This window comes from Schistocerca serialis, chromosome 1 (assembly GCF_023864345.2).
Source record: "Schistocerca serialis cubense isolate TAMUIC-IGC-003099 chromosome 1, iqSchSeri2.2, whole genome shotgun sequence".
Taxonomy (NCBI): domain Eukaryota; kingdom Metazoa; phylum Arthropoda; class Insecta; order Orthoptera; family Acrididae; genus Schistocerca; species Schistocerca serialis.
The window spans coordinates 1286185733-1286203073 of NC_064638.1; the positions used below are offsets into that span (position 1 = coordinate 1286185733).

Sequence of the window (17341 nt, forward strand, 5' to 3'; positions counted from 1 at the left end):
TTAAGTTGGGCATATCAGTATACTAATGATGACACAACATATGTAGATTTTGAAAAAGGATTCATCATCATCATCATTATTTAAGACTGATTATGCCATTCAGCGTTCAGTCTGGAGCATAGTCCCCCTTATAAAATTCCTCCATGATCCCCTATTCAGTGCTAACATTGGTGCCTCTTCTGATGTTAAGCCTATTACTTCAAAATCATTCTTAACCGAATCCAGGTACCTTCTCCTTGGTCTACCTCGACTCCTCCTGCCCTCTACTGTTGAACCCACGAGTCTCTTGGGTAACCTTGCTTCTCCCATGTGTGTTACATGACCCCACCATCTAAGCCTGTTTGCCCTGACTGCTACATCTATAGAGTTCATTCCCAGTTTTTCTTTGATTTTCTCATTGTGGACACCCTCCTGCCATTGTTCCCATCTACTAGTACCTGCAATCATCCTAGTTACTTTCATATCCGTAACCTCAACCTTGCTGATAAGGTAGCCTGAATCCACCCAGCTTTCGCTCCCATACAACAAAGTTGGTCGAAAGATTGAACGGTGCACAGATAACTTAGTCTTGGTACTGACTTCCTTCTTGCAGAAGAGAGTAGATCGTAGCTGAGCGCTCACTGCATTAGCTTTGCTACATCTCGCTTCCAGTTCTTTCACTATGTTGTCATCCTGTGAGAATATGCATCCTAAGTACTTGAAACCGTCCACCTGTTCTAGCTTTGTTCCTCCTATTTGGCACTCAATCCGTTTATATCTCTTTCCCACTGACATTACTTTCGTTTTGGAGATGCTAATCTTCATACCATAGTCCTTACATTTCTGATCTAGCTCTGAAATATTACTTTGCAAACTTTCAATAGAATCTGCCAACACAACTACGTCATCCGCATATGCGAGACTGATTATTTTGTGTTCACCTATCTTGATCTCACCCAGCCAGTCTATTGTTTTCAACATATGATCCATAAATAATATGAACAACAGTGGAGACAGGTTGCAGCCTTGTCTTACCCCTGAAACTACTCTGAACCATGGACTCAATTTACTGTCAACTCTAACTGCTGCCTGACTATCTATGTAAAGACCTTTAATTGCTTGCTAAAGTTTGCCTCCTATTCCATAATCACGTAGAACTGACAATAACTTCCTCCTAGGAACCCGGTCATATGCCTTTTCTAGATCTATAAAACATAGATACAATTCCCTGTTCCACTCGTAACACTTCTCCACTATTTGCCATAAGCTAAAGATCTGGTCCTGACAACCTCTAAGAGGCCTAAACCCACACTGATTTTCATCCAGTTTGCCCTCAACTAATACTCGCACTTTCCTTTCAACAATACCTGAGAAGATTTTACCCACAACGCTGATCAAAGAGATACCTCTGTAGTTGTTACAATCTTTTCTGTTTCCATGTTTAAAGATTGGTGTGAATACTGCTTTCTTCCAGTCTGATGGAACCTGTCCCGACTCCCATGCCATTTCAATTAAGATCTGACATTCCACTGTATTTGATGAGTTCTGACTTAATTTCATCCACCCCAGCCACTTTATTGCACTGCAATCTATTGACCATTTTCTCCACTTCCTCAAATGTGATCCTATTTCCATCATCATTCGTGTCCCATAGTACATCAAAATCTGAAACATTACTGATCGTATTTTCACCTACATTGAGCAACTCTTCAAAATATTCCCTCCATCTGCCCAAGGCATCAACAGGATTCACCAGCAGTTTTCCTGACCTGTCCAAAATACTTGTCATTTCCTTCTTACCTCCCTTTCAAAGACTGCTAATTACACTCCAGAATGGTTTTCCAGCAGCTTGACCCAAGGTCTCCAACCTGTTTCCAAAGTCTTCCCAAGATTTCTTCTTGGATGCTGTAGTTATCTGTTTGGCTTTGTTTCTTTCTTCAACATAACTTTCTCTGTCTACCTGAGTTCTAGTATGTAGCCATTTTTGATACGCCTTCTTTTTCCTTTTACAGGCTGCCTTAACTGTGTCTTTCCACCAAGCTGTTTGCTTCATCCTACCTTTACACACTACTGTTCGAAGACATTCTTTGGCCACTTTTAGTACTGTGTCCCTGTACCTTGTCCATTCCTTTTCCAGTGACTGCAATTGACTACATTTAACTAACTGGTGCCTTTCTGAGATCACTGATATGTACTTGTGTCTGATTTCCTTATCCTGAAGTTTCTCCACTCTTATCCTCCTACACATGGACCTCCTGCACTTTCAGCCTCACAAAACCAATTTCACTACAGATTAAATAATGATCAGTGTCATCAAAGAATCCCCTGAATACACGTGTGTCCCTCACAGCCTTCCTGAATTCCTGATCTGTTATTATATAGTCAATGACAGATCTGGTTCCCCTGCCTTCCCAAGTATACCGGTGAATGTTCTTATGTTTAAAAAAGGAGTTTGTGATTACTAAGCCCATACTGGCACAGAAATCCAAGAGTTGTTTCCCGTTTCTGTTGGCATCCATATCCTCTCCAGATTTACCCATAACCTTTTCACACCCTTCTGTTCGATTTCCAATCCTGGCATTAAAATCACCCATGAGCAGAACACTGTCCTTGTCCTTTACTCTAACAACTACATCACTGAGTGCGTCATAAAAACTATCCATCTTATCTTGATCTGTCCCTTCACCATGCGAATATACTGACACAATCCTAATTTTCCTGCTAGACACTGTCAAATCTATCCACATCAGTCGTTCGTACCTTATTGCAACTACGCTGGGTTCCATTTCTTTCCTGATGAAAAGCTCTACACCCCATTGTGCTATTCCTGCTTTGACTCCTGACAGGTAGACCTTGTATTCTCCCACTTCCTCTTCTTTCTCACCCCTTACCTGAACTAACAGCTAAAACGTCCAACCCCATCTTACTTTCAGCCTCTACCAGCTCTACCTTCTTCCCAGTGTAGCCCCCATTGATATTAATAGCTCCCCATCTCGTTACCATTCGTATCTTAGGAGTCCCTGGTTTGTCAGTTAGAGGTGGGACTCCGTCACCTCCAAAGGTCCGAGGCATTTTGCTCTGATTGTTGCCAGCATCATATTTATAGTACCAGGGAAGCAGGTTGCTAGCCTTACTTGCCCCAGGTCCCATTGAGTTTTACCCCTAATGGTTGAGGGACTAACCGGTGGATTTGGTAGTCTTTGCCATCTGAGCACGAAGGTGGCCATCACTTGGAATATGTCCGAGATGCCCTGCCTTATTCCAAAGTAACTGGTATCCCGACTGTCAGGACCACTTACTTGGCCACTCACACGTTGCCCATAGTTCATGAACTAGGACATGATACCAGGAACCCACACCATGAAAAAAGATTTTGTGATAAATTTTGGTCAGAGACTCAACAAACTTGAATAAAAAGTGATTTTCTCAACGGACAAAATTACAGGGAAAGACATGAAACAGTTTTGTAAAAATTAGCAATTTGAGCAAACCTTTTGATGCTTTAAAAAGGTTACCAGTTGGGGTACAGTGGGGCCCAGTCTATGGGCCAGATGACAAAGTAGACCAGTTTTTGAAATATGTAGATAAAGTAGATAGAGTTTTGGAGAAAAAAAAAAAAAAACAGTGAAATACAACTACAATAGCTACACACATTTTGAAAGAGGTTGTAATCAAAACTAGCCCAGTAATAATCACAACAGGAGAGAAAAACTCTTCTACAACAAGCTTTTAAGTTTCATAAATAAATATGTACCTCTTACAGTACAACAACATGGTTTTAGAAAGTCTAAATCTACACAGACAGCAATTTTCGAATTCTTAGACTGCATGTTAAAATCCCTTGATCAACATAAATTAGCTGCAGGTATTTCTCTAGATCTGTCAAAAGCCTTCGACGTCCTGGACCAGAACATTCTGCTTGAAAAATTAGAAAAACGAGGAGTAAGAGATGTAGCACATAGCTGGTTGTGTTCATACCTAAAAAACCACGGGCAGAAAATATCACTTCAGTATGAATTCAACAAAATAAATAAAACAAGAAACAACTCCTTTCTTTCTAGGGAATTACCAATAAAATATGGTGTACCACAGGGCTCAATCTTAGGTCCACTACTCTTCTTGATTTATGTGGACGACTTAGTTGAATATATGAGTCACACAAAAACTATCCTTTGATTTTATCCATACTGCATGAGAGGTCATGGTTTGCCGATGACACCAGCATATTGCTCACTGGATCCAGTCCAGAAACTTTGTGGTCCACAGCAAAACTCATTATAAATACAGAAAAAACTGTGTGTGTTGATTTTCATTTAATTCCTCTAACTAATCAATTGTCTATTCAAGCCCCCAATTAAAAAATGATCCCCTAGAAAATGTGTCACAAAATTCTTGGGTCTATGGGTTCAGCAAGACAAAGTGGGACACACATATAAATAACTTGTGTAGAAAACTATCATGTGTGTGCTATGGCTCAAGAATTTTAAAGGCTACAACAAGCAAAACAACAGTTCTTCAGGCATACTATGCACAGTTCCACTCACTAATCCGATATGGGATCATTTTCTGGGGATACTCAACTCACAGTGTAAAGGTTTTTAGAATGCAAAGAAAGAGCTTTAAGAATAATTTGTGGTCTTAAAAAGATGGAGACCTGTAAATCCAATTTTACTGAGCTTGGTGTTCTAAATGTTCCAAGTTTATTCATTTATGAAACTATCTTGTTCACTAGGGACTACCTCCTGAAAACAGGCAAACTGCTACAGAACAAAAATGTACACAACTATAGCACCAGAAGGGAATCAAATATACATCAAAAATATCACAGAACAACCACATATCAGAGGAGCATTATTAACATTGGTGTAATACTACACAATAAGATACCAGAAAAAATAAAAAATACCACTCACCCAATATTTAAAGCTAAACTAAAGGCAGTTCTAATAAAGCACTGTTTCTATTCTGCCAGAGAATTTCTGAATATGTAACAAAATTAACTGTAATAGGTACCTAATTTCAATTTGCCTACTATTTTGCTAATACTATGTATTATTGTAACTTATCTTTGACCTGTACAATATCAATTGTACAATTTGTGCTATATGATAAAACTGGACCAATAAAAAAACCAATCAATCAATCAAAGAACATAATAATCACGATGGTAACAATTATCATCAGAAGGGACATTATGGAGTAAATGGTAATAATTTTTATTTTGGAGAGCAACATGGTAATAATTGGAATAGAGATGATAATAGAAACACAAGGAAGTGGGAAGGGGTATTAATTCTGGAAATAAAACGCAAGCTTGGGTCCAATCGTTGGCCTGCATGTTAGGGACTCATGAAACAAATCACAAATGAACCAGAAATTACGCAAATATGGACATACAAGAAAAACATTTTAGTGAGGCAGTCAGTAGCTATCTAAAAGATATGTACTATCCTGTTAATATGATATCTATCAAGAAAGAAATATGTTCTACAGATAAGGAAAAATAAAGAAATAAGGTCAGTGAAAATTTAAAAAGAGGGTACAGAAGAAATTAATTTATCAGAATTCTATGACTGGGTAGAGACTTGTCAGTTGTCATGTGGTTGATTTTGTGTTGATTTTGGAATTTAGAAACTACTGGAAGAACCAGGTAAGAAAAAAGTGAATAGTGTATTAATGAACAGCAACTCGGGTGAAACTGGGTAGTTAAACAATAATGAAGTAGGGAATTATGATGTTGGTAATTTGTGCAGTGAATGATATTAATGATGCGATTAAGCCAGGATGTTTATGGTAGTTTTGAATATAATGAATTGAAGAGGAGAATGAGAATAGTAATGAGAAAGAAAAGTATTTTGTTTGCTTTAAGGAAGAATTGGAGGCATTAGGTACTAGAAAGGAAATCTGTAGTATTGGTTATGATGCTGTAGAGATACCCAAGGACACTGCAAGGATTTAGGGACATTAATGACAGTGTCACAGCAAACAAAACTCTTGATTTAATTGCTAGTAAGAAGGCATCCATAGAGGATCATACTAATTCAGGTAGGTATAGAGGATCATACTAATTCAGTTACCAGTTATGACAGTGACAGTAACCTCCTTTTGTTATGAATGAGAATGGATCTTTTTTATACAATATGTGGTTAGATATTGATGCTGTTGAGAAAGATGAAAACATTAGAATCATGATAAAATACATCTGCATTTAACTTTATATCCAGACTGGTGACATAAAATTAATAATGTTATTGTAAAAGAACTTAAAGACAATTACCAGAGTGCTGATGTAAGATATACAAGTAGGAGTATGTGGATTGATGAAATTCTCAGTAATAGTGATAATGTTGTCTGCGTTAATTTAAAGAAAGTGTGCCAAAGCAATGAAAATGGTAAGAACAACAATGATTTTGAGGGCTTTCGTTTTGAAGGGGTAGAAGATGACCTGTCATCTGTATGAGGATGTTAAGACTGATAAATGTACTGAAGTTTGTTGTCTGTTCATTAAGGTCAACGTAGGATCATGCAAAGCCAGGAGTCTTGTTGATATAGGCAGCCAAATTTCAGGAGTATCTGAATCTTTAAGTAAAAACCTAAAACATAATGAGAACTATGTAGAATTATCAGTAATTTGAGTCTGGATTAAAGGAGCAACTGGGAAACAGTGAAATGGTTAAAAGTCAGGCTTTAATAACTCTTACAACTGATGGAGAGCTTTTACACAAGGATGTTTAATAATTCAAAATCTCTGTGAAGATTTTATCCTTGGCATGACATGGACAGTCAGTGTGAATGCAGGTTTTGATTGGGGAGGGCAAAAGTTGATAGGCAGTGCAACTGATGGAGATTGTATTTGTACTTTTTTTTTATAAAGTCAACTATATCTTATAAGGAGGATAAAATAAATAGCATATAATGTTTAAAAGACAATGGATTTGTAATCAAAGATATGCCAGGATTAGATGCAGATAAAGCAGAATTTAAAGAACTCGTAGAGACTAAGATTTCAGAAGCAAAGGGTTAATTGATAATCAGAAACAAGTGTTGGAACCAATGTTATGGGAGTATAGTGATGTGTATAGTAATATTCCAGGTAGAATGAGAGGACCTCTGTGTACTTTGCAACTAAACCCACATCAACCATTTTTTATAAAGCCATATTGCATACCTATAGCCAACAGAGCTGCAGTTGAGAAAGAGTTGCGTAAGATGGAAGTGTGTGATAATCATTGAAAGAAGTGTTAGCCCATATAAGAACCCACTAGTCATCGTTTCTAAAAGAGATGGGGGAGAGGGATTGATTCTCAATTCTAGGCATTTGAACAAGTATTTGCACAGAGAAACAATATCACTCTTAAAACATTGATGAACTTTTATACAAATTGAAAGATATTCATATTATTTCTAGTTTGTATTTAACTTCTGGACTTCATCAGGTATCTTTAGCTCCAGAATCATGTAACAATACTGCCTTTCTTTACAGTGGTTGATGTTACCCATACTGTGCAGTACCTTTTGGTCTGATGTCACCAGTAACTGAGTTTATAAGTGCATTAGATTATGTACTTCACTTGATCAAGATCTGGTAGGAGAACGTGATGTTTATGCGGATGACATTTTTGTAAATGGACAGAGTTGAGAAGAGCATTTGAGGTTGTTGAAGTAGGTAAGTGAAAAATTTAGACAAGGAGATGTGACTCTGAAACTCGAAAAATGTAAATTTGCTGTTTCTGAACTAAAATTCTTAGGTCACGTAATACTCGGGAAGAAATCTTGGTAGATCATGATGAAATTAAAGCAATCTCAGATTTTCCAGTGCTACACAGTAGAAAGCAACTGAAATCTTTTTATGATTTACGTGAATTTTATCGAAAATTTGTGTGTTGACAAAGCTTGAATGCATCCTATTTAAGCAAATTACTTAAAAAGAATACTAATTGGGTCTAGGCCCAAGAATGTCAGCAAGCATTTGAAAACATTAGGAAAGCACTGAATAATGAAAATTTGTCACACAGACCAGACTTTAGCCTACCAATTTGTTTACACGCATATAGTAGTGATAATGTTTTGGGAGCAGAACTATTTCAGGAAAAAGAAGGTAATGGGGAAAACATATATGACACAATTGCCTTTGCAAGTAGCATGCTGTTAAAACATGAGAAATCTTACATGGTTACAGAAAAGGAACTGTTAGCTGTTTACTTGGCATGTACTAAATTCAGCACCTATTTGTTGGGGCATAAAGTTATTGTATATTCAGACCACAAAGCACTAAGTTACCTACAGGAATGTAGACTATATCCTAATAGTCTTACCAGATGGATAATGTATTTACAACAATTTGATTATGAGATTAAATATATTAAAGGTGCAGACAATGTTGTTCCACATGCTTTATCAAGGATACCATCAGGTGGAAGTGATGAAAATTTTTGTCAAAATGAGGCAGAAGAGTTTAAAATCAGATATATGAAGGGTATACTTGATGAGAAAATTATTAGAGCAATGTGTAACAAAATTAGAAGGAACCAAAACTGTGATCCACACTGGAGGACAGTAAAGAATTGTTTAGGCAAAATATGTTATGAAGTATACAAAGGAATACTTTTCAGGAGAACAGATGTGGATTCTGAAGACTGAAAGTTATATTGGCCAGAGGAAGAAGCTGGAAAGTTGATTAAGTATATACTTGAGAGCTATGGAATCTATGGCACTCAAAAATGTACACAAAAGCTGCAAGAAAATGTTTATTTCTATAACATGGCTATAAATGTTAGGAAAGAAGTGTCTACTTGTGATAGGTGTCAGAGAGTCAAGATAAGTAACAGAACTTGTCATCGTGAGATGCAAAATATGACACCGGAGATGTAGTTGCTGTGGATTTTTATGGAAGTTCACCAAAAAGTAAAAATGGTTGTTGTTATATTTTTGCTGTGGTTGATGTTTTCTCTAGGTATATAAAATTATATTCTGTCAGGAGAGCTACGAGTAATGAGATTTTATTCATTTATTTATCTGGTTCTGTTGATTATGTATTATACAACCAGTGTACAAGTAATATAGGACAAGTCAATTGATACAATACACTAGTACAAGAACATTTATACATCAGTTGCACAGCCATTTGTTTATTTACCAAGAACAATTATTTGCATGCAGTATTAAAGGCTGCCTTATGCCAAAAACAGTTTAAATGACTGTTTAAAATAGTAGAATAAGAGATAGTGCATATTTTTATGCTGCCGAATATATATAAGCTGGTAAATTTGCTTCATGGTCATGGTTTGGACTGAATACAAATTTTAACTGCATTCCTTAAGAAGAGGTTTAAGTGAATGCCCAAGAGTGTGGGATACATGGGAGTTCACATTTTCTCATAATGACATAGATAAATCTACATTTTATCACCACAATTTCAGTTAAACTGCAAGTAACAACATCACACTTTATCTTTAAGGGAGTGCTTTTCTTAGACAGTTTCCTCCACTCTTATACCTCATAACTCTAAGTATCCATTCATTTTATAGAAAGTTTGTTTGATGAGAAATAATTTTAGTTTCCTTTTGAAAACCTGTACATTATTTATTTCCTTTTTTATATTGATAGGGAGCTTATTGAAGACCTTTATAGCTGACTCAGTAACTCCCCTATGTACTTTAGTGAGAGTTGCAGAGCCTTGGTGAAATTTTTTCTCCTGTCTTGGTTGTGGATGTCACAATTTTTCTGAAACAATTCTCTACTGTTGGCTACAAACAACATCAGTGAGTATATATACTGACTGAGAGATTTGAAGAGGCCTCTGCAAGATGCCCCATTAGGGACCCCACATATTAGTCTCACTGCTCGTTTTTGTATTCTGAATACTTTTTCAACATCTGCAGCATTTCCCCAGCAGATTATGCCATAGGAGAGAACAGAATGGAAATACGCAAAATATGACAACAACATTATTTCTCTGTCCACTAATTGATGGAGAGCTCTTAGTGCAAAGCACAATGAGCTACGTTTCTTGACCTGCTGATCAGTTTGTTCTTTCCATCTTCGGTGTCTGTCTATCTGGATACCTAGGAATTTTGTATGTGTGGTTACATTAATTATGTGATTGTTAACAAGTATTTCAGGAACTATATTTTTTTATTTTTTATCAAATCTGTGTCATATTGGTTTTTGAAAGATTTAAGGTTAGGCTATTCGCAGTGAACCATTTGTGTCTTGAGTAGAGACTGTCATGGCTGTATGCTGCATTGTGAAGTTGGGTGCTTTTACAAGGATACTTGTATCATTGGCAAACATTACTAATTTTGCTCTGTTAGTAATTATGATTGGTAGATCATTAATTTAAATTAGGAAAATTAGTGGCCCAAGAATCGAGCCCTGTGGGACTCCATACTTTATACTTTCCCACCCTGATTTTAATGCTGTACCTGTCCCCCTTAAGACAACCCTTTGCTTGTCTGTAAGTATGAGTCTATCCAAGTCAAAGATTTGTCTTTAATGCCATAATGTGGAAGCTTTTTTATGAGTGTGTTGTGATCTACACAATCAAATGCGTTGGTAAGGTGACAAAGTATTCCCATTTGATACCTTTTGTAATTTAGTTAATCTAAAATTTCATCTGTTACGTTAAATATAGCTCTGTCTGTGGAGGAGCCCTTGCAAAAGCCGAACTGTGTAGGAGGCAGTAAGCCGTTTTCTGTAGTGTGACTATAAATCTTATCATACACTATTCACTCAAATACCTTTGAGAACACTGGCAGCAAAGAGATGGGCCGATAGTTGGATATTTCATCCCTTGCTCCACTTTTGTGGATTGGCATCACTACTGCATGTTTTGATCTATCTGGGAACACACCAGTTTCCATAGATTGGTTGCACAAATAGCACAATATACAACTGATTAAGTCTGCACATGATTTTAAAATCCTACTTGATATGCCATCGTATCCACAGGAATCTGAATTTTTGAGTAATTTTATGTTTTTGTTTTACTTTCTTTAGAAGTTGTACTTCTGAAATGAAGTGCTACTTTAGATGTTTTTTGCACATGGTTAAGTAGTTCAATAGCTTCTGTGTGAGACTGTTTATTATGGTTCACTGTTGTTTTTTTTTTCAGCTATAGTGAGAAAAAAATTGTTGAAATCTGAGGCTGCAACTTTGTGGTTATTATTGTCAGGTTTTATGTTCCTATTTGTCTCACTTTTTATGATGTGCCATATGGTTTTTATTTTATTGTTTGAGTTGCTAATTTTTTGTACATAGTGCAACTGTTTGGCCTTCTTGATTACACTTGATAGAATTTTACAGTATTTCTTGTAATGTAACTTTACTGCTGGGTCTGTACTAGTCCTCTGTTGTACATACAGATCTCTCTTTTTGTTACATGATATTTTTATCCCAGTAGTTAGCCACTCTTTCCTTTTACTACAGGCTGGTTTGATTTTAATCTATCTTTGGGGGAAAGAAGCTTCAAAATGTTTAAGGAATAAGTTCAGGAAAGAGTTGAACTTCTCATTCACTGTGTCAGCCTGGTATACTTCCTCTCATTGTTCGTGGCATAAACTATTTCTGAACAAGCAAGTACATTCAGAATTTATTGTTGTAATATGTTTAACTTGGCTACAATGGCCATGTGTTGTTTTTCTGCTGGCAAGTTTTAGGGTTGTCATGACCATCATGATCAGATAGACCATTTGTTACTGCCCGTGTCATCACTTCATTGTAATTTGTGGGATCTAGGAACAGACAATAAAAATGCAGTAAATGAAGTAGGCAAAAAGGAATACAAATGTCTCAAAAATGAGATCGACAGGAAGTGCAAAATGGCTAAGCAGGGATGGCTAGAGGACAAATGTAAGGATGTAGAGGCTTATCTCACTAGGGGTAAGATAGATACTGCCTACAGGAAAATTAGAGACCTTTGGAGAAAAGAGAAACACTTGTATGAATATCAAGAGCTCAGATGGAAACTCAGTTCTAAGCAAAGAAGGGAAAGCAGAAAGGTGGAAGGAGTATATAGAGGGTCTATACAAGGGCAATGTACTTGAGGACAATTCCACGTTGTCATCAGTAATTGATTTGTTAGGGTGCCGCCCAGGGTGGTCTTCATCTTCAACATCTTCTTGACCCTCTTTGAAACATTTACATCACTCGTAAACTCTTGTACTACTCAGAGAAGATGTGCCATAAGTCACAGTCAACGTTTTGAATGTGGTGTTGCACCCTATTTCATTCTTCATGCAATATTTAATACAGGTTCCTGGAGCCATCTTTTTTGAAAGTAAAAATTCACTGAGCACTCAAAAACAGATACAACCTTTTTGGGTGTCAACAATAAACAAATATTAAAAACAGCTAAAAATACACACACACATGAGGAACATATCTACCAACAAGATAAAAAAAAGGTTTTGGAAATTGGATGTATAAAAGCTCACAAAATTAAAAATTTCTTGTTGCTTTTTGATCACATCATATATATCCCTATGCACTGTTGCAAGGCTGTGTTGTAGCTACAAGTAGGTATGTTGTTGTTGTTGTTGTTGTTGTTGTTGTTGTTGTTGTTGTCTTCAGTCCTGAGACTGGTTTGATGCAGCTCTCCATGCTACTCTATCCTGTGCAAGCTTCTTCATCTCCCAGTACCTACTGCAACCTACATCCTTCTGAATCTGCTTTGTGTATTCATCTCTTGGTCTATCTCTACGATTTTTACCCTCCACGCTGCCCTCCAATGCTAAATTTGTGATCCCTTGATGCCTCACAACATGTCCTACCAACCAGTCCCTGGTTCGTGTCAAGTTGGGCCACAAACTCCTCTTCTCCCCAATTCTATTCAATACCTCCTGACTAGTTATGTGATCTACCCACCTAATCTTCAGCATTCTTCTGTAGCACCACATTTCAAAAGCTTCTATTCTCTTCTTGTCCAAACTATTTATCGTCCATGTTTCATTTCCGTACATGGCTACACTCCATACAAATACTTTCAGAAATGACTTCCTGACACTTAAATCTACACTCGATGTTAACAAATTTCTCTTCTTCAGAAATGCATTCCTCGCCATTGTCAGTCTACATTTTATATCCTATCTACTTCAACCATCATCAGTTATTTTGCTCCCCAAATAGCAAAACTCCTTTACTACTTTAAGTGTCTCATTTCCTAATCTAATTCCCTCAGCACCACCCGACTTAATTCGACTACATTCCATTATCCTCGTTTTGCTTTTGTTGATGTTTATCTTATATCCTCCTTTCAAGACACTGTCCATTCCGTTCAGCTGCTCTTCCAAGTCCTTTGCTGTCTCTGACAGAATTACAATGTCATCGGCGAACCTCAACGTTTTTATTTCTTCTCCATGGACTTTAATACCTACTCCAAATTTTTCTTATCTTTCCTTTACTGCTTGCTCAATATACAGATTGATAGCAGTAGGTATAGCAGATACTAAATTGTTATCCATTATTGTTACAATCATTAGGAATATGACCTTGTGATTGTCATTACATACTGTGCAAATCTTCAATAAGATGTGAGTAAAACATTACCTCAGACACTTTCTTCAGGCTGTTCTTTTCATATTTTCACTAGTGTATTCAGAGAAACAATGTATGGTGACATGTATGCAATTTATTGAGAAACTAGATCATTTTTATAACATGATTCTGACACCTGCAAAAGAATACTTAGTTAGAGGAACAGGTGGCGAGATGAAGAAAAATATGCACATCCAGAGTTGACAGTGCAATGTCTTGCTCATTATATGTTCAAAATGAATGTTAAAGAATGGCAACTGGATAACACTGTGATGGCATGTACCTTCATTCAATACAGATAATAGTGCTGCAATGTGCAGAGTGCTGGATTAGAATGTTCAGTGATGAGGGTTTGATTCTCTGTGTAGGAGCATATGATCTTCGTTCTGTTACATCCAATAATACTGCTATATATATGTACCCTATAACCACAAGTGCAGTATTTTTAAGACTGAATGTAACAAATACTCATTAGACAAGTAAGAAATATTCATCAAGAGTGACGATCAGTTAAGCCAAAACTTTCTGTTAATAGTAAAGTAAAGAATGTGGCACTCAACCTGTGAACAGGTTTCTGACCGGACAGTAGGTAGCGTGTAGCCTTTTGTTCTCTATGGGACTATGAAGTCGAGGATAGTGTGTCCATTGTCCCAGCTGCCTTTTACTGGCAAGAAATATCCCTAGTGTTCAATCTGTTAGTACAGTGAGTGGATTTGGGACCATCCTAGAGGGACTCTGAACAAGGAAATGCCGCGGGACAGAACTGAGGACCGCAAGAGCCATAGTCTAGCATTCTACCCACTAGATCATCATGGACACAAAAATTATCTGTTACAAAAGGAAGGTAGATACAGGGTTTAACACCCCATCAACAGTGTGGTCATTACAAGCACAGCACAAGTTTGGATTATGAAAGATTGTCTTCAAAGACATCATCCCAGCACTTGCTCAAAGTTCTTTAGAGAAATCATGGAAAACTTAAATCTTGACAGCTGAATAGAGATTTGAACCATTATCCTCCCAAAAGCAAGTCAAGTATGCTAAGTACTGCACCACCTCACTCAGCAGTGTTACAGGACAAAATACACACAAAACCTATGGGTGTAGATATTTCAAAAATCTTTAGTATTTAAATAACTAAAAATTACTTGTCATACATAAAAAAGGCAGTACAAGTACCCCAATGCAATATGTCAGCAACCTGCTAAAATATTCTGCATACAGTATCAGTGATAGTATGTCTTTCACAAAACACAAGTTGTCTTCAGAGAAGATGCTCAAAGTGACCTCCCTGCACCTACAAACATTTGGAGACTAGGATTATAGTGCTCATCTGAACAAAAAAAAAATGGAGGAGTGTAGTGTTTTGTAAGAGAACAGGCTGTATGCTTAAAGGCAAAATACATATTTAAAACTCTTTTTAAAGTTGTACTCTTATTTCTAGATTAGTATTAAGCACTTCTACAAGTTTTGTACAACGTTTTCTGTAATTGCTGCATAATGATTGACAGGCCAGATACCTCACAATGCAGAATAAAATTAAAAAATGAAAACAAATATCCCTACTCTCGGAAGCAAGAACTCCACATTGATCATTCTACCTCAACACTCAACCAACATCACCAATTGGGCAGTGCTATTTTACCATCTTCAATAAAGATTTCTGTCATCCGTGTCATTACAGTGCTGCTAAACTGCCGTTCTTTGATGTCCATTTTCAACCAAAAATATGTTCATGCCAAAATTTTGTTAAAGATCTTGGCTTTGCTAGCTTGCAAGAAACCACGTTTTGAAGTTGGAGTGCTATGTGAATTCTGCTTCAGTCTGTGTAAAGAGAAGTGGCTTGAGTTGCTACATACTTGAGTGAATTGTGTATGTATTCCTCATAAATAGTGGAAACGTGAATTTTAAACTGCTTCAGGGAAGAAATCCCATGATTTTTTTTTTTAATAATTTATAAAATTACAAGAACTAGCTTTCACGAGTTTAATACAAACATGTTTTGGAACTGTCTAAAACACTCTTTCAATAAGTATAGTGAATGTAAGATTGCATTAATGACTTGCTGATTATCCAATCCACAGTCATTTTAAAATTGTGGGAATTGAATAGCAATAAACCACAATACATGATCCCATTAGAAGGATAGCCTACTCATGTATTTTCCAGAAATTTACAGTAAAATTAAACAAGTTTCCCAATAGTGTTGTAGAAAAAGAGCATCATCCTGTCATTTCCACTTAATTCACGAAGCATTTCTGTAACACTTTCATGTTGATCGAAACTGTTGGTAAAAAATATAGTAACACACATCTGGAATTATTCCTATAACTCTCATGAGCTCAATCTCAGCTACCCCCCTGTCCCACACCCATTTTCACTCTGTCCCACATCCTGCACCCATAGCCTCTTTATCACAGTCTCCTGCTCCTCTGCTCTGCCGCCTCCTTCCAGTCATCTCCTCCACATCATCATCATCATCGTGCACTGCACTAACTCACGAGTGCTGGTGTGATGCATTCCTGTCATGTGCACCTGTGTGTGCCTATCCCCACACATTCCTACCTCGCACACCTGCTATCACCCTCAGAGCGCACAGCCATCCTTCACCCAAAGAAATAGAATCCATCATAACGTCCTTGAAATCAAAGCATTCTAGTGGTTATGGTAACATATCAAATAAGTTAATAAAAGAGTGTTCATGTGAGCTTAGACATATCTTAAGGTATTTGTGTAATCAGTTACTTGTCACAGGAACATTCCTGGACTGGCTTAAATATGCTGAAGTTATACCTCTTCACAAGAAGGGGGACAAAGAAATGCCATCAAATTTCCGACTGACCTCACTTTTGCCAGCTTTTTCAAAAATCTTTGAAAAGGTTATGTTCAAGCATCTACTTAAGCACCTTAGTGAAAATAACATACTGTCAAAGTAACAGTTTGGGTTTCTTAAGGGTTCTGATATTGAGAAAGCTATTTATACTTACAGCAAAAATGTCCTTAATTAATTGGACAACAAATTAGAGGCAACTGGCATATTCTGTGACCTGTCAAAGGCGTTTGACTGTGTGAATCACAGCATTATTTTAAGCAAATTAAAATATTGTGGTGTCACTAGTAGTGCTGCAAAGTGTTTTCAGTCATATGTTACTAGTAGAAAACAAAGGGTGTCATTACGTAACACTTCAGCGGTAGGCAATCAGACATCATCTGACTGGGAAGAAATTACATGTGGTGTTCCATACTAGGTCCACTACTGTTTCTTGTGTATATTAATGACCTGTCATCTGTTACATTACCAGATGCCAAGTTTGTCTTATTTGCAGATGATTTGAACATTGCAATAGCAGTTAATCAAATTTTTACTGACATTAATAAGTGGTTCATAACTAATTCATTGTCATTAAACTTTGAAAAGACCCACTATATGCAGTTCAGAACTTCCAAGAGATTTCCTTCTGGTGTGTGTATAAAATATGATGACATGGAAAGAGGAGAAGTTGAGAGTGTAAAATTCTTGGGATTACAACTTGATAATAAATTCAGTTAGGAGCAACATACTAACGAACTGCTAAAGCGCCTAAACAAGTTTGTGTTTGCAATGCGAATGATGTCAGACATAGAGGATAAAATATAAAAAAAGCCTTGCATATTTTGCTTATTTTCACTCCATTATGTCATATGGTATGATATTTTGGGGTAACTCCATATACAGGGAAAAACTTTTTAGAGTACAGAAGCGTATAATAAGAGTAATGAGTAGTGTAAATCCAAGAACATCATGTCGAAACCTATTCAAAGAACTGGGCATATTAACCACAGCTTATCA

The 17341-nt window shown here is 36.8% G+C and overlaps 1 protein-coding gene and 1 long non-coding RNA gene across 3 annotated transcripts in view; one reads left to right on the forward strand and one right to left on the reverse strand.

Moving 5' to 3' along the window:
- The window catches only part of LOC126419664 (lysosomal alpha-mannosidase-like), a 247851-nt gene that overhangs the window by 227293 nt on the left and 3217 nt on the right, over positions 1–17341 (reverse strand). The gene's annotated exons all lie outside the window — the stretch shown is intronic.
- Positions 1–17341, forward strand: part of LOC126419687 (uncharacterized) — a 181863-nt gene that overhangs the window by 9739 nt on the left and 154783 nt on the right. For both annotated transcript variants that reach the window (XR_007575993.1, XR_007575994.1), the window contains exon 2: positions 7463–7645. This is a non-coding gene — a long non-coding RNA (uncharacterized LOC126419687). The remainder of the gene's footprint in view (positions 1–7462; positions 7646–17341) is intronic.